Source organism: Mauremys mutica, chromosome 7 (genome assembly GCF_020497125.1).
Source record: "Mauremys mutica isolate MM-2020 ecotype Southern chromosome 7, ASM2049712v1, whole genome shotgun sequence".
NCBI lineage: Eukaryota > Metazoa > Chordata > Testudines > Geoemydidae > Mauremys > Mauremys mutica.
The window spans coordinates 5384253-5409350 of NC_059078.1; the positions used below are offsets into that span (position 1 = coordinate 5384253).

The 25098-nt window shown below is 38.9% G+C and overlaps 1 protein-coding gene across 1 annotated transcript in view; it reads left to right on the forward strand.

The window, feature by feature from the left end:
• Window positions 1-13105: 13105 nt before the first annotated feature.
• Window positions 13106-25098, forward strand: part of ATXN7 (ataxin 7) — a 115720-nt gene continuing 103727 nt past the window's right edge. Inside the window, exon 1 of the mRNA XM_045024956.1 lies at window positions 13106-13216. The gene's annotated coding sequence lies outside the window, so the exon portion shown is untranslated. The remainder of the gene's footprint in view (window positions 13217-25098) is intronic.

A 25098-nucleotide genomic window follows, 5' to 3' on the forward strand; every position in this document is an offset into this window, starting at 1 on the left:
TGTTAAAAAAAAAATTCACTTTATTTCCAGTCTGAATTTGTCTAGTTTCAGTTTTCATCCATTGGATCTTGTCTGATAGATTGAAGAACTTCCTGCTAAATGAAATCTTCTCCCATGTGGGTACTAATAAACTGTGATCAAGACACTTCTAAACTTTCTGTTTGATAAGCTAAAGATGGAGTTTCTTAGGTGTCTGAAAGGCAGGATTTCAAAACTGGTATAATTCTTATAGCTCTTTTCTGAAACATTTTCAATTTTCCAACATCTTTTTTTTTAAATGAAGACTCCTGGATAGAGTAATAATGGTCTCACCAATGCTATATACAGAGGCAATACCATATATCTACTCCTACTTGATATTTTCTATTTTATACATCCAAAGATTGCATTACCCCTTTTAGACACAGCCTTGCCCAGAGAACTAATGTTTACTTGGTTAGCCAGCATGATCCCTTTTTAGAATCACTGCTTTATGGAATAGGGTCCTTCATCCTGAAAGTGTGACCTACATTCTTGTTCCTGTGTTTATGATTTACTTTTGGCCGTATTAAAATGCATGTTGTTTGAACGAGCCCAATTTACCATATGGTCCAGATTACTCTCTAGAACTGACTTGTCCTTATGATTATTTATCACTCTATTCTTTGTTTCCTCTGGAAACAACACCAGAATGATTTTATATTTTCTTCCAGCTTATTGATAAAGATACCAAACAGCGGTAAGGCAAGAACAGATTGTTGCAGGACACAACTAGATTCACACTACTTCAGTTATGATTCCTCATTAATAATTACTTTGAGAAAACTAATTAATTGGTTGCAAGTAGGGCTGTCAAGAGATTTAAAAAAAAATCACAGTTAATCATGTGATTTAATAAATTAGAATTAATCGTGAAATTAATCGCACTGTTAAACAATCATAGAATACCATTTATTTAAATATTTTTGGATTTTTCTGCATTTTGAAATATATTGATTTCAATTACAACACAGAATACAAAAAGTGCTCTCTTTATACTTATTTTTTATTACAAATATTTGCACTGTAAAAAAAAATTAGTATTTTTCAATTCCCACATTACAAGTACTGTAGTGCAATCTCTTTATCATGAAAGTTGAACTTGCAAATGTAGAATTATGTACAAAAAACCTGCACTCAAAACCAAAACAGTGTAAAAGTTTAGAGCAGGGGTTGGCAACCTCTGGCACGCGGTTACCCTGGCAAGCCGGGCCAGTTTGTTTACCTGCCGTGTCGGCAGGTTCGGCGGACTGCGGCTCCCACTGGCCATGGTTCGCTGTCCCAGGCCAATGGAGGTGGCAGGAAGCGGCGCGGGCTATGCTGGCTGCGGCTTCCCGCCACCCCCATTGGCCTGGGACAGTGAACCGCGGCCAGTATGAGCCGCGGTCTGCCAAACCTGCCGACACGGCAGCTAAACAAACTGGCCCGGCCTGCCAGGGTGCTTACCCTGGTGAGCCGCGTGCCAGAGGTTGCCGACCCCTGCTTTAGAGCCTACAAGTCCACTCATCCAGCTTCTTTTGAAATAAAGAACAAAAATATTTTGAACACATGTGCTTTTTGTGTATTATTATTGAAAATTTTTATCATTAATTGATATACATAACACATGATTTTATATGATCATGGAATGAGAAAAAGAAAAGCAGGTCCCACAGGTGTGATCATTGTAAATGCTTCAAGGGAAAAACACTTCAAGAATACCAAAGATAAAGCTAACAAATTTATTAAAACAAATACTTAAGAAATCCTGCAAAACAGGTAAAGCAACTCTAACAGCATAATTATGGCCATAAATAAAACACACAAAAGAAACCTCTACAAAATTAGACACTAGCACTTGATTCTTTCCTGCCCTTTTCAATAGTATATTAGTATTATAGCTGTACACAGATACCAGTGGAACAAAAAGCTCTGTTTGTTGGAATTTTCATGTCTTAAAGACCACAATTTATAGTACTGGACAGCAATCTGCTATGGAGCATTTTTACTAAGTAGAATAAGATCTTTTATACCACAATATTCCTTAACTTGGGTAACAATCTCTGTGGCTTTACATACTTAGCAGTGTACCATTTATTAGACATGGATGGATGCAGTATGGATGCAGATAGGTTTGCTTGCAGGGACTCCAGCATTAGTGCAGGGCATCATGCCGGGATATTTTTACAGAATAGGGGCATAAAAGTGAGGGAGAGAGTACAAAACTTGGCACTACTATAAAATAATAATCCAATCCTTTATTAACCACGCGGTAGTCAGATTTTTAGCATATTATCTGTGTTACCATGATTGATTTAAAAAATGTACTTAATATCATGCTTTAAAAATGTCCATTATCAGATAATGATGCAAATCCTACAGAGTTCTGGGCTACAGTGTCATACATAGTTAATTGGTCTTCATCTTTGTTTCTGGCAGAAGCAAATATATCATTACATTTGAAAATTTTGGTAGTAGCATTTTGGTTTAGTTAAAATCCTGGAAGCTGTACGTTGTATCCTCAGATATTACCTGCAGTTTTGCTAAATATGTGATATTGCCACCGGTCCTTCTCTAATGATGGCTCATTCAGCTCTTGCATGCCCTTCACAACAACCATATGAACTGAAAGATCCTTCTTTGTTACAATAGGATAAACTGCCTGTGACAACAGTTTAACTCATATCTTTACCCTTGGTTCTTCTTGAACTCCCTGTCCTGCCTCTATGGAGCTCAAGAACAAACAGCTCTCTTTTGCTTGGACTGCTCCCTTTATCATCATAATGGTGGGTTGATGTACTTGATGTCTCTGGCTAATGGTGCCGTGATAGATTGGCTACATCACTTACCCAACATTCATTCATTGTTTATGCCATCAGAAGCCATACGTCACAAGAATTCAGAGGGGACGTGGATTTATTTTTCTCACTTTATGAGAATAATAGTATTTTATTTATAAGTAACTTTTCCTTCATTTAGGATCTTGTTCCTTTGTTATTCAGTGATGGCATTTTTGGTAATTTCTTCTCTCAGATCTTTTCCCAGGAACACTATCACATCTTACCAGATATAATATGTGGGATCCTCTTTAATATTTACTTTACAGAGTTTTGAGATTAATTACTGTATAAATTTAGGATGGTTGGTCATTTATTTATACTTGTGAAACCAAAGTTGAACCTCTAAGACAGTGGAAGTTTGGGTACTCAGAAATTGCACAGTTGGGCTTGTAATGTGATGAGTTGCCTTTTTATCCTAGCTGTTGAAAACATTCATTTCACACATGTCAAATAAGGGACTAACTGAGATTAGGGTATGGATGAGGACTAGATGATGGAGATCAACCTGGTTAAAATAGAGATAATGCTTAAAAAGTGAGAGAACCAACAGGTAGAAATGACACACTTGCCGTATCTTGCGTCTGATTGTGCTTGCAAGACAGTTGAGACCTTTGAGACTGTGGTCTCCATTTTCCTCTCAAAGTGAGATTACTGCATTGCGGACTACATGGGGCTAGGCCTTCAAACTATCTGGATATTACTGCCAGTATAGAATGTAACTGCCTGACCATTATTAAGTGAGTTTTTCCTTAATAGCACATTGCATATGTATTCCATGATCTGCACTGTCTGTCAGTTGGATTGTGGGTAAAGTTTAAAGTGTTTGGTGTGGCCTGTAAAATCCTAACTGGTTTATGCCCCAGTGATCTTTGAGATAATCTCTTTCTTTTGCAAGTCTGTGGCAGTTGTGATCAGTCATGGTGCTCTAACCAGTAAGCCCACTGATTTACGGGAAGGGGAACTATTGATATGTGTTTTCAGTGTAGGGTCCACAGTTCTGCAATTTACTTCTCCTCCCTGAATCTCTCAGTTCATGAGTTTGGTGGCCTTCAAGACACGGGAAGAATCCTTTGGTGGCACTGAGCCAGTTTGTAAATGTTTTTGTCCATTGATAATTTAAAATATAGTACATATACTAGGAGTTATGATTATCACATTTAAAATATCTAAATAAATAAGTGTTGATACTGCTGAGGGAATTTTGTGAAAAGATATGCAGGTAAAAGTCGTTTCCCCTTCGGAAAGCAGCTGCTGCTTGTGGCTCTGAATAGTGCTTCATTCATCATGTGGCCAGATTCTTTGACTCAGTATCTGTTTAAGAAAGCTGAATCAGAGCTATGGCGTAACTTCTGAGTCAGCTTTTAAACATTTAATAAAAGATATTTTTTTAAAAAAAATCTCACAGCAGTAAAAGGAAACCCAGACAATTAAAACAAATCTTTCAGCATAGCAAGGGAAATCTAGATGATGTGGGAGGAGGATGGAATAAAGGCCATAGTCTTCAGAACATTAAGAAGAATATATTGAATCTGTGTTAATAAACATGTTTTTAATTTAAAACGGTTTTATTTTGCAATTTTTTTATTGGCTTAAGATATTTTTAAATAGAAGTAAAGCACCTTGAGGTCTGCACTGGAAAAGCACTATATAATACCTAGATATAATTATTATTAATGAAATAATTGTAAATTTTTTGGTAATAGTTATGAAGAGACACTTTACAATTCTCCTAAAACATGACAGGGCATGTCATGCTGCAGTATCTTGACTTCTCAGATTGTTTCAGCATTCAGGCTTCAGCCTAAATAAAGTGAGAGTCGTGGCAGCATCCTAGGATCACACACACAGAGTTCATGTTTTGCTGCTTTACTCTCTGTATGGAAATACCTTATTGTAAGGCTCTCCACTATTGCAGTGAAAATGCTCAGATACTGTGGTGATTGACAGCAGCATAAAATTAAAATACATAGAAACTCCTCAAGCCATGACTTTTCTCTGAGGAATGGACCAAAGGTAGAATCTATTTAAATGCCTGCTAAAATACCACTCATATACCTATGTTAATAGCAAATGAATTAACCAAGTATTTAAAAAGCATTGTATATTGACGGACCAAGAGAAGGTAATTTGGCTTCTCTCAGAGGATATCAGGCCAGTTCAATTATGCTTGTGAAGGGAGGTGTAAATTACATCAGTTATTTATACTGCGGCAGCTAGATTCCTTGGATCTGAAGGAAAATAAATCCCAAATGAGAACAGGTGGTGGTTCTGGGTTATCATGTGTGAGGTTTCCATTTGGGTGAAGGGGAATAGCGGTTTAATACTTGGTGGGGCTTCACTGGAATTATACCAGCTGGAATTTTTTAGCAGAGGTGCTGATCTACATACTTGCTCACCAGTGTTGTCATTGCTTTTGGGTGATGCTTGCCTCTAACTAAGTACTTGTATTCCTGTCCTCATGTAGGTTGTGTCTTTTTTTTTGCCACCACATCTTAGTCCCTCACTCCAGTTTCTGGACTTTGGAGTGAATGCGACCCGCAGATTTTCTTTCACCACATTTGCTCACTTAAGCCCCAACCCTGCAAGCATTTGTGCATATACTGAACTTTGCACATGTGAGTAGTGAATGGAACTACTTATGTGTGTAAGGCCCAATTCCACAAAGGGACTTGTGCATCTAAAACCCAGAAAACCTTGTTCAGCTGCTGTCTAACCCCATAGGCACCTAAACTCACTAAACAACTATATTTCTGCTGTGAAAGTCACTTAGGAGCCTAACTTTCTGTTTCTAGCCATGCATTCCGCTGCATCAGGTAGGTGCCCCGACCTCTATCTCACACCAAAGCCCCAGATGATCCTTACATCAGGTGTTTCCCTGCCTATCTCACATGCTTTAAGCACACCTAACTCAGCAGAAAGTGGGCTGGAAAGAGAAGGACATCCCTTTTTAACCTTTAGTCTAGTTATGGTACTCACCTGTGATATGAGAGAGGCCCAGTTCAATTCTCCCCTCTACTAGTTGGGTAGAAGGGATTTTACCAGGAGTTTCCCACCTCTCAGTTGAGTGCCCTGACCATTGGTCTGTAGAGTCATTCCCATCTCTCTCTGGCCCAGTACCTATTTAATTATTTAATACGAAGTAGAGTGGCTTCAATAGGAGAGATTGAGAGAGACTACCAGCAGAATATCCCATAGCCGGACTATCTGGCTACACATAGGATAGACATGGCAGGCCACTAACAATGTATATCCCATAGCAGCAAGCTGGCTGTTACGGATATGAGAGAATAGTGTGAGTGAGCTGCAGCAGCTCATTCAATATAAAGATCAGTTTCTGCCACAAGATACGTGTCCACATCTCTTATCGACTTTGATGAGTGGCTTTTTACATGCACTTCTGAGACCAGAATTTGGCTGTAAAAGTGTAGTCCAATAAGAAACCAAAAAGTTGAATAAAAGAGAATCTACTTTGAAAGCTGTAATTTACGGGTGAAGATAAACAAAACAGAAAAAATTACTGTACAAACTAGCAGAAAAGAAGCCTGCCGTAAAGGATCTTAGTTGCAAAAGTGCATGAGCGTGCGAGGATCTAATTTGCAAATTCAATGACCATGATAGCAAATGGCTAGTTCTGTAGCTAATTGGTTATATGTACATGCCATCATGTTAATTGTACATACTAGTTAGGTCCCGTTTGGACACACACTTTGAAAATTAAGCCCAGTGTGTCATATTTTTCCTGTATTAAGGGCTTACAGAAGACTTAAGAGCATTTTTGTTATACAAATGTTTTAGTAGAGTATGGGTATAAACAAACATTTGTGTTTCTTTAAAATGTGATGTGGAAGAGGCTGAGAACCAGATGTCTGAAAGATCTTTTTGTCCTTAAAGATTATGTTTTGTTTTAACTAAATGTTGGATAGACAGAGAAATAATTGAACGGATTTAAAAAACAAAGAATGGACAGAAATTTGATTTTTAACACTTGAATGAATAAAGGCTGACCTGTAAGAGCTGAAAGTAAAACAAAACTATATTAAGAATCAACACAAGTATGCATCTGTGATTTTGTGGTTTATTGTAAATATTTTCATTTCTGTTCCACTCTTACATTGCTTTGGCAGTTATGTTTATTTAATGATTTTTTTCATCTCTAAGTCCTGCCTATAGGTTATGACAATATGTAAAATTAGGCTAATGCTGAACAATACAAATAACATGAAATAAATCTGTGCTCTTGCTTCATGAGAATTATTTAAGGTGATGCAATCAACTTGAAATCTAAATATATTTTCTTAATTAGTTAAAAGTAGTTACAGGCAATATATTTGACCCTGAACCCCCCCCCCATCCAATTTATTTATTTAATTTTGGTCTTCCAATTAATTTTCCTTTTTTTTTTTTTTTTTAAATCTTCCCTGTTGCTGTGTGAAAGACTCACACAAACAGGTGAAAGTGACTGTACACAAAATACTGTCAAATGGAAAAAATAGAGAAAATACTTTTTAAATGTTGAAGTTGTAGAAATCTTGGTCCCTGATCCTGTAAACACTAATGTGTGCATTTAACCTTACTATGATGAGAAGTTCCATTGGGATACAGGGAAGTTAAACAAATACATAAGGGATTGCAGGATCAGGGCCTTAGATGTTGCTTGTAACAGTAGCAGGTTTTAAAAAAATCAGACTTAGTTGGCATCCCCATAATGGAGAAATTATCCGTGTTTGTAAGGATTGTACATTTTGAAATATGTAATGGAGTCTTGTTAATGTCATAATTATGGCAAAAATATGAAGAGTGGTGGACATGTTTTGTAGAATCAAACTACATTTGCAGAACCCAGACTTGCACATTGTAAGAAAAATGCTGCTGGATATACCATGGAATCTCTTAGACCACAGTTGTGTAAGGAACTCACTGATTTCTTCACTAACAGCCTACCAAAAGAACACAGTGGTTACAAGTAGACACACACTCAAAATTGTCTGTATAGATTTCTGATATAGTGGCAATACACACAGTGCTCTTAGCACAATATGAATATCATTCATTGCTTGGGAAGTGATAATAAAAAGCAGCTCTAATTAGTGTAACCTCCTGTATCTGTTGTTGAGCTTCAAGTCTGACTATTATGGTTAATAGTCAGACCATGGCAGAGTCAAAGACTGAAATGGAGTAATAGATTTCAAAGTGTGCAGGAGTCTTTTCAGGTGTCTACAGAAGTAGGAAAACATGTTGTTACTCAGTATATTTAGAGAAGGCTTACTCCTTAGGTAATATTTGTACTACTTAAATGTGCTGGGGGACTCATGATCTGCAGTGCTATCATTGTTTTAGGATGAGAAAGCAGAGAAGAACTGTCTGAAAGTTTGAGATCAGTTCTGATGGCCAAGTGAAGCAGCCTTCCAGACATTTTTCTTCATAACAAAGAATTTGTAAAGATTTTGTTAGACAGTGGTTTTCTGTAACCACTGGACCTAAAGATCAAGATTTGAATAATTAACTTAATGTTTATTTATAAACAATTGAAAATTTGACAATGAAAACGTATATACATATTCTAGCTGTAACAGTAGTTCACTGCTTTTAAAGTCCTCATCATACACAATAGCCTATACAATTATGTTATATTGGAGGTTTGTGTTTTATAAATATATGTTGAGAGAGAACTCTTCCCTATACTATTCATAAAGAATTTTACAAAATTAAAAAAGAGGCATCAGCTTCATTTTATATACACTTTTTCTGATTATGCCTTGCAAATAACTTTTGAAGCTTTCAAATTACATTTCTTCTTTTACTCTTGGTTACCTTTTACACTTCATAAACATTTTCTCTTGTTTCTAGTGCCTTACCACTTCTTCCCTGTGCATCAGCCAGCATCATCAGTGATGTCAGCAGGAATGTTCATAGTTTTGCTATAGGAAAATTCCTTTTTACCATAATGACAATTTTATTATCTTGTCTAGAAAACTGCTGAATTTTTTAAGTGATAGGAGTATGATATAGTTTTGATTACTTTTGCATGTAAATGCAGAACATTGTTGGGAGAATGGACCCCATAAAATCGAGACTTTTTTCCATCTAGATTATAACAATGTTAAGATTGGTCTGGTTTTGAATTTGACATGTTGGTAGCATCCCTGATGAACTTTTAAAATCTTCTTAGACAAAGAATTATACATGTGTAACTGTTCTTATATTTACAACTTCTAATAAATCTGTGATAGGTGCTTCTCAGGTTCTCTCTCCAAAGCGTTTAGTGGCATTAGACTGCAACTGGATGGTAAACCCCATTAGAAGGATGCCCTGTGTTGAGCAGGCATGTACACACTGTCTCATTTCTACTCTTGTGAAACTTACTGGCCAGATTGCCCTGCCTCTTCAAGATTTGGTATCACATATTAATTAGCTGCAGGCATGTAGGGCAAGTGTCTGCGTGCATTGACAGAGCTGAGGAAACAAAGTTTTGTTTTATTATTATTGGTTAATATTTATATTGCAGTAACATCCAAAGGCCCCAATCAGGATCGAAGCTCCTTTGTGCTAGGTGTTGTACAAATATATAAATAGAAACAGTTTCTGGCCCAAAGAGCTTACGGTCTAAAAATAAATAAAAAGGTGAACATCTCAGTCCTGTGAACTCCTCTCTGCATGTGAATCACTGTGCAGCCCTCCTACCATTTTGTATGGGTACAGAGATCTGCCTTTGTGAAGCAGCTTGCAGGATAAGGGCCAAAGGGAATGGAAAAAGGGAAAACATATACAAGCAAAGTGATCAGAGTGATGTTTGCACACATCACTAGGTTTAGCTTTTTTCTTTATGAGAAAAATACCTATTATAAATTCCTATTTTTTTGTTGCTGTACCACATACCTAATTTCCACTGCCTCTGTTTTTATTGTTAATCCTAGGCTAGTGTTCCTTGTTTTGTATTTTAACCTTTTCCTTGTCTCTTTTTAAATTTTGTGTGGGAGGCAGTGTTCTGGCACTGCCATTGGCCTGCTGCAAATCATGTCATCTTTGTGCTTCTGGTTTTCTATCTGTAAAATGAGTATATATGGCTTTTATCTTTACATTTATATTTAACCTTTGCCTGTATTGTTTTTAAAGTTATTACAGTACAGACCCGTTTATGTGCGGATGTCGGGAATCAAGCTGTCACGACTGCATGTTAACGGACCGTGGATTAAGAGGGTCATGCTGAAGAAAGTATCTATGATTCACTTAGAGCAGAAAATAATGGCGTTTTTTCTTTCTGGCTCGCATTTTTTTTCTTTCATATGAAGTCTGTTATGCGCCGCAGATGAATGATTTCGATATTTTCCGCATTTTGCTTCTCCATAGATCTTACAACAGTTTCTACAGCACTAAGGACTTCTGTGGGGTGAAATTTTGATCTTTTCAATGACATCCTTGTCGTTGTTGTCATTGTCATTTAGGCCTGTGTTATTAGAATTCTTGCCATCACTTTGGCGGTCCGATGTAGCCTCGCAGCCCGTTAATCTTTCTTCCTCGGACAGAAATTCTGAAGTCGGGCAATCTTCATCCATCTCCAGACACTCGGTAATGATTTCCGGCGACATATCCAAACTAAAAACTTTTATCATTTGAAAGAGAAGTTTCCCTTCATCCTCTTTTGTCTGCATGCGTGTTTGTAGGCCGTTGTCTTCCAAAAATCCTTCAAAGTCTGGCTCTGAATCAGTGCCACTGCTGGAGTTTTCCGAGTCTGAGCCATCTTTGACAGAAAAGGCATCACTGAGAGCCTTCATCCAGCAGTTTTCAATGGACTTTTGTTTTACTCTATCCCAAGCTTTTTTACCTAAAAAAATAATTTCCTTCATGTTTAACTGTTTCAGGAATTCGGAAATGCCTGAAGACGTGTATGACACGATCGCCGAAATCAGCTCCTGTTGATAATTGTTTTTAAAATTCTGAATAATGGCCTGGTCTTAAAGTTGAATTTTGAATGTTGTGTTGAGTGGTAGGTATAGCACTCAAATTTTTCCATCGCTCAATACCAGTGATTCGACTGGAGGATGGACTGGACAATTGTCAAGTAGCAAAATTGCTTTGGCTTAGAGTTTCCTCGACCGCAGATGCTTATGAACAGCTGGAACAAGGCTGTTGTGGAACCAGTCGTCGACAATGTGTCTCGTCATCCAAGCATTTTGGCTGTTAGCGTATATTACTGGCTGTTTGGCTCTATTGAGGTGATTAAAGCAGCGAGGGTCATGAAAGCAGCCAACGAGAAGAGGGGCAAGCTTATGGCTGCCTGTCTTATTATTACAAAAAAGAAGAGTCACACAATCTTTTATCTTTTTAAATCCAGCTGTTTTCTGTGTCTCGTAATTAAAGGCTAAAGACTTTTTCGCAGTTTTGCAAATAAAGCTGTTTCATTACAATTATAAAATTGTTCTTCGTGGTAGTCTTCATTTTGTAAAATAGATTTTAACTCGGCGGGAAACGCATTCACGGCCAATTCATTGGCTGATCGGCTTTCTCGAGAAATCGATACCTGCGCTACGCCATGACTCTTTTAAAAACGACTTATAAACCCCTTGTTAAATTTCCAAATGTTGTCACTTGGCCCACTTTAGCAGCATTCCTTTCAGCCTTTCCTGAGCAAATCATGTGCATATGGCTTTGTCTGTGGTGGGTTTTGCTGAATAGCGCACACATTTTTGCTTAAGCCCCGCAGCAGAATCAATTTTTTTTACAAAGCCATTCAGTTTAGATTAGTTTTTTAGCCATCCTCGGAGAGTAGATTCGGCAATCCCAATATCTTTTGAAACTTTGGCCTGGGTTTCTCCGCTATTTACTTGATCTATTGCAGCTAGCTTTTCTTCTACAGTGTAGGAACGCTGATGCTTGTCTTCTGCCATTATATTAGGCCTACGATTAAAATTTTCTAATGTAGTGTGTATATATAGTAGTTATATATCTCTCTAGCGTGACAATGACTAAGCGTGGGTGATACGTCTTTACCAATATCAGTAAAGACGTACAACGTTTCCGCTCCGCACTTCCTGTCGATTTCGATGAGTGAGTTAGTGAGCAAATCTGTAGCGCTACATAGCAAGTTCCTGTACCGCGTATTAACGAGTCTCGCATGTTAAATAGGTAGCACTGGGAGGCATGGCGCTACCGCGCTTTAAGTTGATTTGCGCGTAAATGGGTCTGTACTGTATCTCTTGCCTTTTACATTTTTCTGTTTTTTATATTTAATCATGGACTTCCGTGTTTTCTTTTGAAAATTATTTTACCCCATATTTCCATTTTTAATTATTTATACACTTGCCTTTCCATTTTTTTTTACAATAAACTTTGCTCCAGATCCTTAGGACTGTTTGTTTTGTGGCTAGCACAGTTCTGGGAGATTGGGGATATACAGGGGGCTGTAAGTCACATCTACACCTTGACACATCAAGCTGCTCCTAGGGTTGCAACAGAGCTGCTTTCATTTGCTCCATTTGGAAATTATGCCAAACAAGCTTCAGCTGATTGTAGCAGTTCTATGGCTATGCTACCTTCTTTTTGGACATCCATCTGTGCTGGATGGAGGACCAGAGGGATTGACACTATGTTGGCTCTGTCACTTGGTTTTATCCTGCTATTCTGCTGTTATTTGATATCAAATATTTCTGGTAGGAAAATGATTTTATTTATGGATTCTCAAAAATACACTGAAAAATTTAAAAGGGGATGAACAAATTATGTTTATGGATGTGTGTGTTTGTGTTGGAGGTAGAGATGATCATGGGCTAGATTTTAAGAAAAATGTGCTTTGTCTATTTATATTCATCCAGGGCCTGGAACTCTCCTAACACCTACATGCCTTAGGATTGTTGGCCTAATACATCTTCTATTACAATTCCTCGGCCTCATTTATGTATTGTCTTCTTTATCTTGTCTTTCTGCTCCACTTGTTTTCTTTTTAATGGTGGGGAAATGCTGATGGAGTTGTCCGTCATTTCAGGGTAAAATAGAAGGGTGAATTATGGGGAGGAGAGCAGTGACTGAGGAGACTGATTCCCTTTTTGCCTCCTTGATTCCAGTTGAGTAGTAGCATAACTGCCCATGCTTCAGAAATTTTTACAAGATCAGGGAAGGGGGCAAAATGCAACAATTGAATTCTAGCTGTCCGTGGGGGGTGGGGGGGGAAGACCATCAAAGCAACATCAAGAACGATTGTGTATCCCTAAGCATCTTATTTTTTGACACCTAATCCTCTAAGTTCTGTGTCTTGTTAAGAATACCTGCCCTCCTCTTTGTTTAGGTATCACTGCACTCTTTTATATCCAGTCCAATTGTAAAGCTGTCATTTCTGCTTGAGAAACGTAAGAGGCTTCATGCAGTGCCTTGTGGGGAAGAACTGTGTGAGTATATTTCTCTGTGAACAGCTATTATAGTGGTTGCACATGAGCAGGGGATAGAAATAATTGATTTCAAAAGACTACAGTTAGATCATTTGGTTCATAAATAGCTAACCGTGTGAACAGTGAGTTTCTTAATCCCATTTAATTCCACTTTATCTGTGAATGTATCAGCCTTTGGCATGTGTTCATTTCTTGGTGGGAGTAACAGTCAATAGGAAGTATACTGAGTAACATTGAACTGGTATATCTGCTACAACGATGATAAAGCTGTAAAGACGTTTGCAGTGTTTTTATAATGCTTCATTACCAGTGTGTTTGACCATGAACAGAAGAAGAATGAAGAAACTAGTGAACTATTTTCCTCATCTGAGACTAATAGCAGTGATTCTGATGTTAGGAAATAATTGCAGTAGCTGCACAAGGTATTAGCAGGTACTTATACAGATTGGAAGTATTGTTTGAATATACCATTTGCCAAGAATAATTGACATATAATTAAATGAAGTTAAATTGCAAATTATTATTATTTTGAGGAGAGAGATTAACTAGAACTCTTCTTCTAATACTTTTCCTGAGTAGCCAGTAGGTATTTGATCAATAACAGAATTTTAAATGCCATATTAAATTGCTTCACTAGATGAGAGTAGCATTTAGAAGTTAGCTATTAAATGTTTTATCGTGTTTTTGGCCTTTTTGCTGTGATTCAGCAAAGTACTTAAGCATGTGTCTATTGTTAAGCACATGAGTAGACCTATTAACTTCAGGGGGACGACTCACGTATTTAAGAACTTTGCTAAACTAGGGCCCTTTTGAATATATTTCATAAAATACAAATACTGAGCTTTTTAAAAACAGATTTGTGGTACTAATTTCATGTCTAATCTCACAAATGTTCTAGAATCAGACTGGAAGGGACCTTCAGAGGTCATCTATTCCAGTCCCCTGCATCAGTGTTAAGGTTCATCAGTGTCATTAGTGTTAAGGTTAAGCATTTCTGCAATGACACTGCTGTCTTCAGGGGTTTAAAATTTAGCAACTAAACATTAATTTAATGAGGAAACTTTTCATTCAGATTTTTAACATGGCATATTTGTGTTCATAAAATGTCATGTACATAAGTTTGACTAGGGGTGTTTGGTTTTTGTTTTGTGTTGTGTTTTGTTTTGTTAGAGCGGACATAACTAGGGAGTTCTTGATCATAGATTCTAAAGTGGTACCAAAAAACAAAACCTCTAAAACAGCTGGATTAATGGAGGAGCATCATAGTAATATTTTAGTTTTCTTCATCTACAACACGTGTTTTACTGAAATGGAATTGCCTCAACCAAACTATTGGAATGCTGCTATTATGTTGTAAAACGGTATGTTTTTCCCCCTCCCAGTTATGCAATTCCCTGCTCGCTAGTTCTGGTTTGCATAATCATAGTGTTGGCAGTTCTTATGATTTTATCATGAGTCTCACGATATTTGGTGTGTTTCTTATAAGCCTAGCTTCTAGGGCCAGGTATATACATGAGAATATCATTTTACTTTAAAAAGAAGTAAGTTTCTAGCCCTCATTGTTGCAGAGGAAAGCTTGAAAACATGACTGCACTTTAAATGCAAAATATATAACTTTTAAAAATAATTCATGATATTTAAGCCAATCTCTATCATCAATCTGTCACTTTGATGGCGTGACTCATGGTTTTTGAACACTTGGGGTTGGCACTACTGTAATCCCTATATGTTTTTTTTCCTCAATAACCACTGAATACTTTATGTGAATCCCTATATTCTGACTGACGGTCATTAGTCAGTTAGATTGGAGGGATCACTGTAATTTTTTTTTCTCTTGGAATGTGCTAGTCTCTTTACTCTGATTGGCTCTTGTACTTGGAATTTTTAAGCTGTTGGACAGCAACAAATATACAACTTCAGCTTCCTTCCCTCTAACTTAGGCAGAATCCTGAAACAATTAGGAATACCCCAAAAACCAAGCAGCCAACCAAACACCAAAGAACATATGACTATGAACATGAAACAGCCAAAAAGAAAAGTGTTTTAATAATGGGCAAAATAATTAAGAAAACTCTGTGAATCATTGCACCCTTTCCCTCCGTGTCAGAAAGGGAAACTTCAGGGTAACAGAAGTACGTTTGTGTTTACAACAGAAAAATCCCAGCATCTCCTTCCTAAGTCTGTTTACGCAGTTGTTTGAAACTAAAATATATTATACTTTTTGTGGTGACAAGACTTTTGCTCATCTGGTGAAAGACAGATAAAGAAGATGTAGACAGAGGGATAATAGGAGTGGAGGAATACATTAATTTTGTCTTGTAGGTGTGGGGAATTCATACATTTGGGAAGTATTTCCTTCAAACCTGTCTCTTTGTTCACATCCACGGACTTCCCTCTACAGTGTCCTCCTGGTTCTCTCCACATCTCCCTCCAACTGATTAATTCCTTTCCTTCATCTTTTCTGTACTCCCCCCTCCAGCTTGTGTCCCCTCCCTTGATTCTACTGTCTGTCCTTTCTCTGTTGAGGCATGGTAGGCTGTAAGTTTACCTTCTTCCCTTCACCCCCTACCCCCACCAAGATGCTTTCTGCCTTCCCACCCAAGCCACCACTGAGTGGTTTCCTGTAACACTGCTATGACAGCAGAGGCAGCAGCACTGGAGGGAGGAAGAGAGCTACTTAGTCCCTACTGGGCAAGGAGGCTTGCAGCCCAAGATGTAACTATTACCTCATAAACAAGAAAGTTATCCTTGTAATATCTTAGGCCAGGTCTACACTACAAACTTACATCAGTATAACTACGTCGCTCGGGGGTGTGAAAAATCTGCAGCGAAGCAATTATACTAACCTAACTCCGGGCATAGACAGCGCTATGGGAGGGCTTCTCCCATCGACATAGCAACAACTGCCTCTCCCTGAGGTGGATTAACTATGCTGACAGGAGAAGCTCTCATGTTGGTGTAGTAGTGTCTTCACTAAAGTGCTACAGCGATGCAGCTGCAATGCAGCGTTCTAAGTGCAGACCTGGCCTTAGTGGTCAATACTAGGAGTTAATCTAAACTTTGTGTTGATTTGTGGATTAAAATGACACTTAGCACCAGATTCTGCTCTCATTTACATTGGTGTAAATCCAGAGAAACTTCTTTGAAGACACTGGATTTACACTGGTGTAAATAAGATCAAAACCTGTCACTTAGTTTTGATGCATTACTGCAGTTTCTCTTATTACTGTTTATGTGTATTGTAGTAAAGAGCACCACTCCAGGGATGAGGGTGGTAGTAGGCACTCTACAGACATGCAGAAAAATGACAGATAAAGATTTTGCAATCTAAAGGTTCAATTTTATTTTACACCAGTGACTGCATAATAGCAAGCATCTGACATTGCAACTACAATAGCTTAGCTGAGAGAGAGAAAAAAAAAAAGTATTTTAAAAGCCAAGCTGTTTTTAGTTACAATAGAATGAAAAAGCATTTACAACTTTCTCCGTCTTCAGTGTGAAACTATCAAACCATTTAAACTGAAAATATCACATTCATTATATCACGTTTTAGTATTAAATGAATGTGTATAGCTGATTTAGGAATACTTGACAATAAGGAGGCATCATTTGAATACTGACAGCCTGGTTTTGTACCAGTTTTCACTGGGTTTCTCTGTACTTAAGTTTATCTGTGCTAGTGGGTTTTACTTTAAACAGTTTTTTTTACATGCTTTGGGATAGATTATAAGTGATTAAAATTAGACATAAATTAGTAAAACTGACAGTAGACACTAGGGGAGGATGAGCTGTTACAGTAATTGTTGAAAGAAATTCTAGGCTGGAAAGATCTTTAGCCATCATCCAACTTACAGGATACATGTGGTACTTAAAATCCAGGCTTTGTGAGAGTCGACAATGATCTAGTACAGTTTTTCATGAAAACGTCATGTACAATAAAAAGAGGTTTAGGTATTGTTGGAATTTTGCCAGGATTGTGTGTTGGTATGTCAAGAAAGAGCCCCCATTACCTCTTATGATGGGAGATCTAATTGAATAAAATGAGCTTTCCTATTTCTAGCATCTAACACTGATTCTGCATTACATTCTGCTTTGCTTATTGAGGCACAGGATCATAGAAAAGTCTTATTTTTTCTTATATCATTCCATTGTTTAGCTTTCTATTCAAAATTTACTACTAAGATATTCCACCTCGTCTCTCCCCTATTAACACTCCTTTCAGGGACAAAGATCTAGTTAATGGAGGATGAGGACAGAAAATGTCTCTCTCTTCTCCATCTCTCCCTTTTGTATTTCTCTGTCTCTCTTTAGCCATTGAAAATGTAGGTCAAATTGCATCACCATAAAATAGAACAGTCAGAAAGGTGTTTGAAAAATGCTGACATCCTTAGCCTGGGGTGCATGCCACTGTCCTTTGTTTACATTGAGAACAGTGATGTACCTGTATAAGAACCAACGTCTCTTTTAAGGTTAGTGGTATAACACCTAAATAATAAGTCATCTGAATATTATATTGCTAGTATATTATATACTACAAGGTAGTAATTTAAAAATGTACAAATTTTGATCTGCAACAACTTAAAATAGTGATATACCCAGAGAGCTAATTTAAAATCTTAAATTTGTAGTAACCATAACTGTGTACTTTGAATAATCCACTATGTCTTTTACATGGAATGGAAGCTCAATAATACATTTTGTAAATTGTCTAATCATATGCTCTCTATTGTCTTGATTAGATACGCCCTCACTTGCAAAGTATGTGTGTATGTTTGTTTTAATTTTTTTAAGTATTCCTTGTTTGACATAATATGCTTTTCTCCTTTCCTTTTTTTAAAATGGTGCATAAAGAGGTTTTTTTTTAACATTGTTATTTGGAAAGTCATGGAATCTAGTAGTGTTTGCCTAACAGTCTTTTGTATAGAATACTTGAGGAGTTGTTGAGATAAGAAGTTGTGATCAGCATTGAATATTCTTATAGCATCAAAAATAAAAACTATATTTTCACTTTGTTTTTCTGCAGTTATTCACAAATGAAATATTCCATAAAATGTAAAAATATTATTCTGTTGTCTTTATCTGTCCTAGCTGGCTCCTAATGTTGTGTGTGTGCTGAACCTTCAAATGGTGGCTTAAATTATACCATAAGATGCAGTACTTGAGAATATAAAGTAGACTTGCCTGTTTCTGTGGGGAAACTGCAACCAAATTTTCATTCACTGTTTCCAAAACCATATATTTTCCTAGTCTGTGTTTTATACTTACTTAAACAGCTGAAGCAAGTATGCAAAGACATCTTATTATAGCATTAACCTTACTGCCTACTGTTGAGTAAGATATAGAAATTAAAAGGAAAATTACCGAAGATGCAGCTGAAACCATTGGCAAAACTATATAATTGGCTGTTTGGGGAAAAACAATAAATTTGGACATGTGTGCAATAATTATACAGATAAAAACAGCAGACAGAGAAGTAAAAACACTTGAAGTGAACTTTATTGTGAAGAATTTATTTGATAGGTTTTCATTACCAAAATTTTGAGATAGTTACAAAAAAGATTTTGATGGTCGTCTGTTGACTGCCAGATATTAGTGGCAACAGTCTGATTATCTGTAAAGATATTTATGGACATGTTTAAGAAAAACTCTGATGTATTTTGAGGAAAAATCTTGTACCTTTCCACTGGGAATTCCATTGTGCTTTGTTTGTAACAATACATAGTAAATGTCCAAGTAGTAATGGGAAGCATCTTCACAGTTTAGTATAAATTACAATACTATGGAATCATGAGCGGCTGAATCAAAGGTAAATCTCAAGATTCTGTCTTACTTTCCATTTGGGGGATCCATTTAAAACATTGTCCTTACATTTTGATTCTCTAATCTGTACATGTAAAAATGGATATTATATCTAAGGAGGAGGATAATAAATTATTGATTTTTTTTGTATTGTTTATATTTTTAACTCCATCTTTGCATCTCTAGAGTTGTGTGGCTGCAGGGTGCTGATTCAGCCTCAAGAGATGCTCTGTCATACTCTTGGGCTACAATAGTCCCTAAAGGACATCCAGCAGCCCTGAATAGCCATAGTTCATTGCACTGTGCTTATAGCTCCTTCATCCAACAGACCTTCTCTTTTCCTGGCACACCCTTAGTCTGTGGGGAGCTGCTTGAGTCAAAAGGGCAACACTGGTGTTAGTAATGAGATCCAGTTTCCAAGGAGAGATTGTGAGCTGGTGTTCCTCCTGAATGAAGATGGAACAAGTAATGAAGGTGCTTACAGACAAGTGGCCAATGGGATTTAAAACAGTACCTGAAACAGGAGCTGGAGGCTTCACAAAAGGAATTTGTGGAGGGCAACGAAGATGATCGGGGGGCTGGGGCACATAACTTACGAGAAGAGGCTGAGAGAACTGGGCTTTAATCTGCAGAAAAGAAGAGTGAGGGGAGATTTGATAGCAGCCTTCAACTACCTGAAGGGGGGTTCCAAAGAGGATGAAGCTCAGCTGTTCTCAGTGGTGGCAGATGACAGAACAAGGAGTAATGGTCTCAAGTTGCATTGGGGGAGGTCTAGGTTGGATATTAGGAAACACTATTTCACTAGGAGGGTGGTGAAGCACTGGAATGAGTTACCTAGCGAGGTGGTGGAATCTCAACCCTTAGAGGTTTTTAAGGCCAAGCTTGACAAAGCCCTGGGTGGGATGATTTAGTTGCTGTTGGTCCTGGTTTGAGCAGGGGGTTGGACTAGATCAGCAGTTCTCAAAGCCAGTCCACCGCTTGTTCAGGGAAAGCCCCTGGTGGGCCAGGCTGGTCTGTTACCTGCCACGTCTGCAGGTTCGGCCGATCGCAGCTCCCACTGGCCAAGGTTCGCCGCTCCAGGCCAGTGGGGGCTGCGGGAAGTGGTGGGGGCTGAGGGATGTGCTGGCCACCCTTCCCACAGCCCCCATTGGCCTGGAGCAGCGAACCGTGGCCAGTGGGAGCCGTGATTGGCTGAACCTGCAGATGCAGCAGGTAAACAAACCGGCCCGGACCGCCAGGGGCTTTCCCTGAACAAGCGGCAGACCGGCTTGGAGAACCACTGGACTAGATGACATCCTGAGGTCTCTTCCAACCCTAAATCTTCTATGATTCTGTTAATTAAATCAGCATCTGGAGGTAGCCAGAAAGGTCTCAGAGATGACATGCAAATAGAGGTGAAATCTCTGGAGCAACAACTATACAGCGTCTGGACAGACTGGGATGACCAGCTACAACACACCCAGGCTAGGATGATAAAATGGATTGATGAGGTGACCAGCAATCTGACTGCTACGGACCAGAAGTTCTTCCGTGAAATAATGGTGTCTGAGCAAACTGGCTGATCTGGAACTTGCCAACCGAGAGAAGCTGAAGCAAGGACTTGCAGAGCTAAAAATTCAGCTACAGAAGGAAATCAAAGGGTCACCCTTTGTAGTGGAAGGCAGCATCTGGATGAGGAATTGGGGCAGCCAGATGACTTGGGTAAGGCCAGATGTTTACAACACTTTTCTATCCCATTTGTTACCCACACAGGCCCAGAGTTCTGAGGTCAGGCTGTCCTAACTCAGATAATTCAAAAGCCATTATATCAAGGGAAAAACTCTCTCTGAGAGGTTTATTTGGCTCAGTTCAACATTATAGTTCAAATGAATGGCTGGGATGAGGAACTGAAAGGGGGGTTATTGCACCCAACTTGAGTGGCCCAGCTTTGATTGTGCTGAAGAATTTACCCCCAGAAAAGAGATTGAGAGCTGGTATACACTGTAAGTCGATGTAACTTATGTCACTCAGGGTGTGAAAAAGACACCCTGCTGAGCGACGCAAGTTACAGCGACCTAAGCGCTGTCCACACTGGCGCTATGTCAGTGAGAGATGATCTCCCACCGACACAGCTTCCGCCTCTCATGGAGGTGGAATAATTATGCTGATGGGGAAAGTGCTCTCCTGTCAGCATAGGTGCAGCTGCGCTGATCTAGCACTGAGTGTAGACTTGCCTGAGTTGTCCAGACCTGGTAGAAGCCCAGGAGATGCACTTTGGAGCTACCCATCAATCAGAGCTAGCTAGGGCTCAGCTGAGATACAGAAGAAGGAAAGAAGAAACCCCACCTGAACTGGCAGAGGACCTGCGGAGACTGGTGTTTCTGGCATACCCAGATACCACTGAGGCCTTTCAGGATACACTGGCAGTGGACCAATTTATGGATGCTTAGTTGGACTTGGACTTGCTGATCAAGATCTGCAAAAAAGGGCCAAAGACGCTGTGAGAGGTGATGGAATTTGACACAGAACTGCAATCTTTCCTTGCAGCAGTGCCCCAGAGGTGGAAGCTGATCGCCATGAGCTCTGTAAGTACAGCTCTGCGTCAAATATGTATGATGAATTAGGAGATTCTAGTCTGGCTCATGACCTTAATGTATGATTAAAAAATTTGATGATAGTTTGTAAAACAAGGAAAATTGCCAGTAATGCAAAAATTAGAGGAAACAGTTCAGTTAAATGCTTGCATTGTGACAAAATTGGCCACAAATAGAAGGACTTGTATAAATTTATGACAGGTCAAGACAGACTGTTGCAAGTGTCTAGTGAAAACCTCGTCCCATTCAGGAGATGGGGGTACCCCAAACTGAGGGAGTAAAGTTTGGTGCAGATACTAGGATCAGCCCCAGTTTTTGTTTAGATCTGGGCAGTTAAATAACAATAAGGAGAGTTTGGCTGTTGAATGTGTAATAGACACATTAGCGGTGATTGACACGGGCTCAAACATAACAGATGTTAAACAAGACGTGCAAAAAAGGAGAGGGAACCAGGGATCCAAAACTGAACCACCTAATTGGACTCAAATGGAGACAATGACTGGGGCAGGGCACTCATCCAAAATTTGGGAAAATTGGGTTGAAAGATTGCACCTCTGGAATTCAAACAAGAAATCGGTGTGGCTGAAATGGGGATTGAGCTCAGAACTGGCTTGGATTCTGTTATGGCTAATAACTGTATAATCCAATGCCAGGAAAGATGTCTTACAAATTCAGTCTGTGGAAATGCCCTTTAAAGATATGGCCCAGGTGAGACAAATGGTTTGTAGGCAAGTGGTTTGCAGTGAATAAATTGTCCTGCCCCAGGCGGTAGAAACCATTATAACAGCTATATGCTGTGGTAGCTTTTCAGCAAAGGAGTGGTGGGAAGTGGTTAAAACCTGTTTGGAGACCCAGGGTTTCAGGGAAACCTTAGCTGCCAGAGTTCTTGTGGGTCTGAAAGAAGAACTGATCCCTGTTTGTTTGCTGAATGTTTCTGGCAAGTAGCAAATAACGAAGAAGGAAAATCATTTCATTTGCCAGTTGGGTGGTGTTTAGCATTTTCAAAGTTGTAAAAGGGTTTTGGGACTGCTCCTCTCTTGGCTTATCTATGTTTCAAACCCCTTTCATATTAGGCATAGATACTAGAGCTTACAGTTTCGGGGACAGGATTTCAGCTGCCTACCCCCAATACCTCTTTCTCTCCCCCCCCCCCAATCTGAGAATGCATTTGTGGAAGTTGAGGCTGGAAAATTTGTTACAGAGATGAATCTCCCATTCAAACAGAATGTGCTAGGTCTGCCTCAGCCAACCAGTTCCACTGAAACAGTAGATATTGCTCAGGGGCTGGCTGAAAGGAGTCCCTCACTGGTGACTGAAGGGAAATCCAGGGAAAGAAAAGCCCAAAAGGGATTTGGGTAGGAGTAACTTCTTTCATGGTGGTGATGCAAACCTCTCCTGACAGAAGGATACTGTATACCTGTAAATAGTTAATCTTGTATCATTGGTAATTTATTTACATATTCTATTTGGGATGAGTTATTGGGTGTCACCATTTTAGGCCTCATTGGGATGATTGGCAAAGCTGAGGTATGTGCTGTTTTTATGAGCTGGGTGGTGCCTTGCTACGGATTGACTGGAAACCGTGTACAAACCAATGTGTGTGACCACATCCTTCATTTAATATAGTTGTAAGAGACAATTTAAGGGGCCACTCCTAAAACAAGGGCTATTAGAGACTGCCCAGAAACTAGCACCAAATGGGCTGTTGTTCCAGTGGGTACTGTGAGCAGGTGTGTGTGGATGTGTGAGAACATACACAAACTGAGAACAGACAAGAACATAGAGAATGGAGTGGCAAAGGCAACAAGCAAGAAAGCCAAGCAGTACCCAGTGAGCACGGTGTAGCCCTGGAAAAAGCTAGAGTACTTTTGGGTCTGGAGTTGGCTAATGAGGCTTGTAGCTATAAGCTAGGAAACTGCTCCTTTTATTCTTGGTTCCTCCTGCATTTGGAAAAGCAGGACTTGTACATTCCTTGTAAATAAACAAGATTGCATCAAAGAAAATATCAGACTCCATCAGTTTCTAATTCCAACTGGAACATTCCCAGTGCCCTGAAATTTGACTGTCTGCTCGGTTTGAAAAGGGGCAACAGTAGTTTGGCTATCTTAAATTTGAATTTCCATACGTTCAAATGTTAAAGTTTCTTAACTTTCAATTTCCTGGCTTTTTAATGTTTTTCATGGGCTTTTGGTTTGATTTTTATTAACTACAACTTTCTTGTAAAGCTATTTCTCCTTAAACTGCTGTTATGTATTGTCTGGGATTTAGCTTTTGCTCTGGTGAATTGCAACATTACTCCTGTTTATTTTCTTTAACAGCAATTTTTTAAAGTATTCCTTCAAGTTGCAGCCACACTTTTTTCCATTGACTTTTTCATGGGAGATGTATGGCTTAAAACCTGACATACTGTTTTGAAAATGTAGGGCTTGGTGCTTTGATCATGTTACTCTTCTCTTTACATCTTTTCACTGGTTTTCCCCATCTCCATCGCATCAAGCCCCAAATGCTTTTCTCATATAAGGCCCATCATGGCTCATCTCCACCCACCCTGTCATTTCTTTTACACTTTTCTCTGTGAACTGTGCCAATCTTGATTGCTCATTTGTAAAAGCTCCCAACAAGCACCATCTTACTTTCTTCCTTGCCACCTCTTATGCACAGAAGATCGGAACTGCACATAAAAATCTGTAAAGCCACCTCATTGTCCTCCTTCACATCCTTCCTTAAAACTCAACTCTGCTGTGATACCGACAAAAACTGATTAGTGGTTAGGTTGCTGCTTACCACGCTGTTTGTTGTGCTATTTATAATAACCTCATTTCTGACTTCTGATCCCATAATATTTGTTTTATTTACCTCTTGACTTATATTTAGGGCAGGTCTACACCACGGGGCTAAGTCGACCTAAGTTATGCAACTCCAGCTACTTGAATAACATAGTTGGAGTCGATGTACCTTAGGTCGACTTATTGTGGTGTCTACACTGCGCTGGGTCAACGGGAGAAACTCTCCCATAACTTTCCTTATGCGTCTCATTCCAGTGGAGTAGTAGAGTCAACGGGAGAGTGATCGGCTGTCGGTTTAGTGGGACTTAACTAGACCCACTAAATCAACCCCTGGTGGATTGATTGCCACACGTTGATTCCCCGATAAGTGGAGACAAGCCCATAGATTGTACACTCTTTGGTGGATAGACTTTTTGGTTCGTATTTGCATAGTGCCTAGCACAAAGAGCCTGGGTTTTCTAAATGCTACCACAATATAAATGATATAACTACTCTATTCTACATGTAAGTGTGTGGGTTATTGATGAAGGAAGCCGAAGGCAAAAAGTCTCTGCTCCATAGAACATTCTGAAAGGTAATACAATTTCTGGCTACATTACTTTTTCTTTTTTGCCTGCCTAGGCAACCTTCCACATAGAGTAGAGGAGCTCTACATGCAGAGGGTTCTCTGTTTCCTAATAAAATTCTGTTTATATTGTGATAGTACCAGAGGGCCCAGCATCCG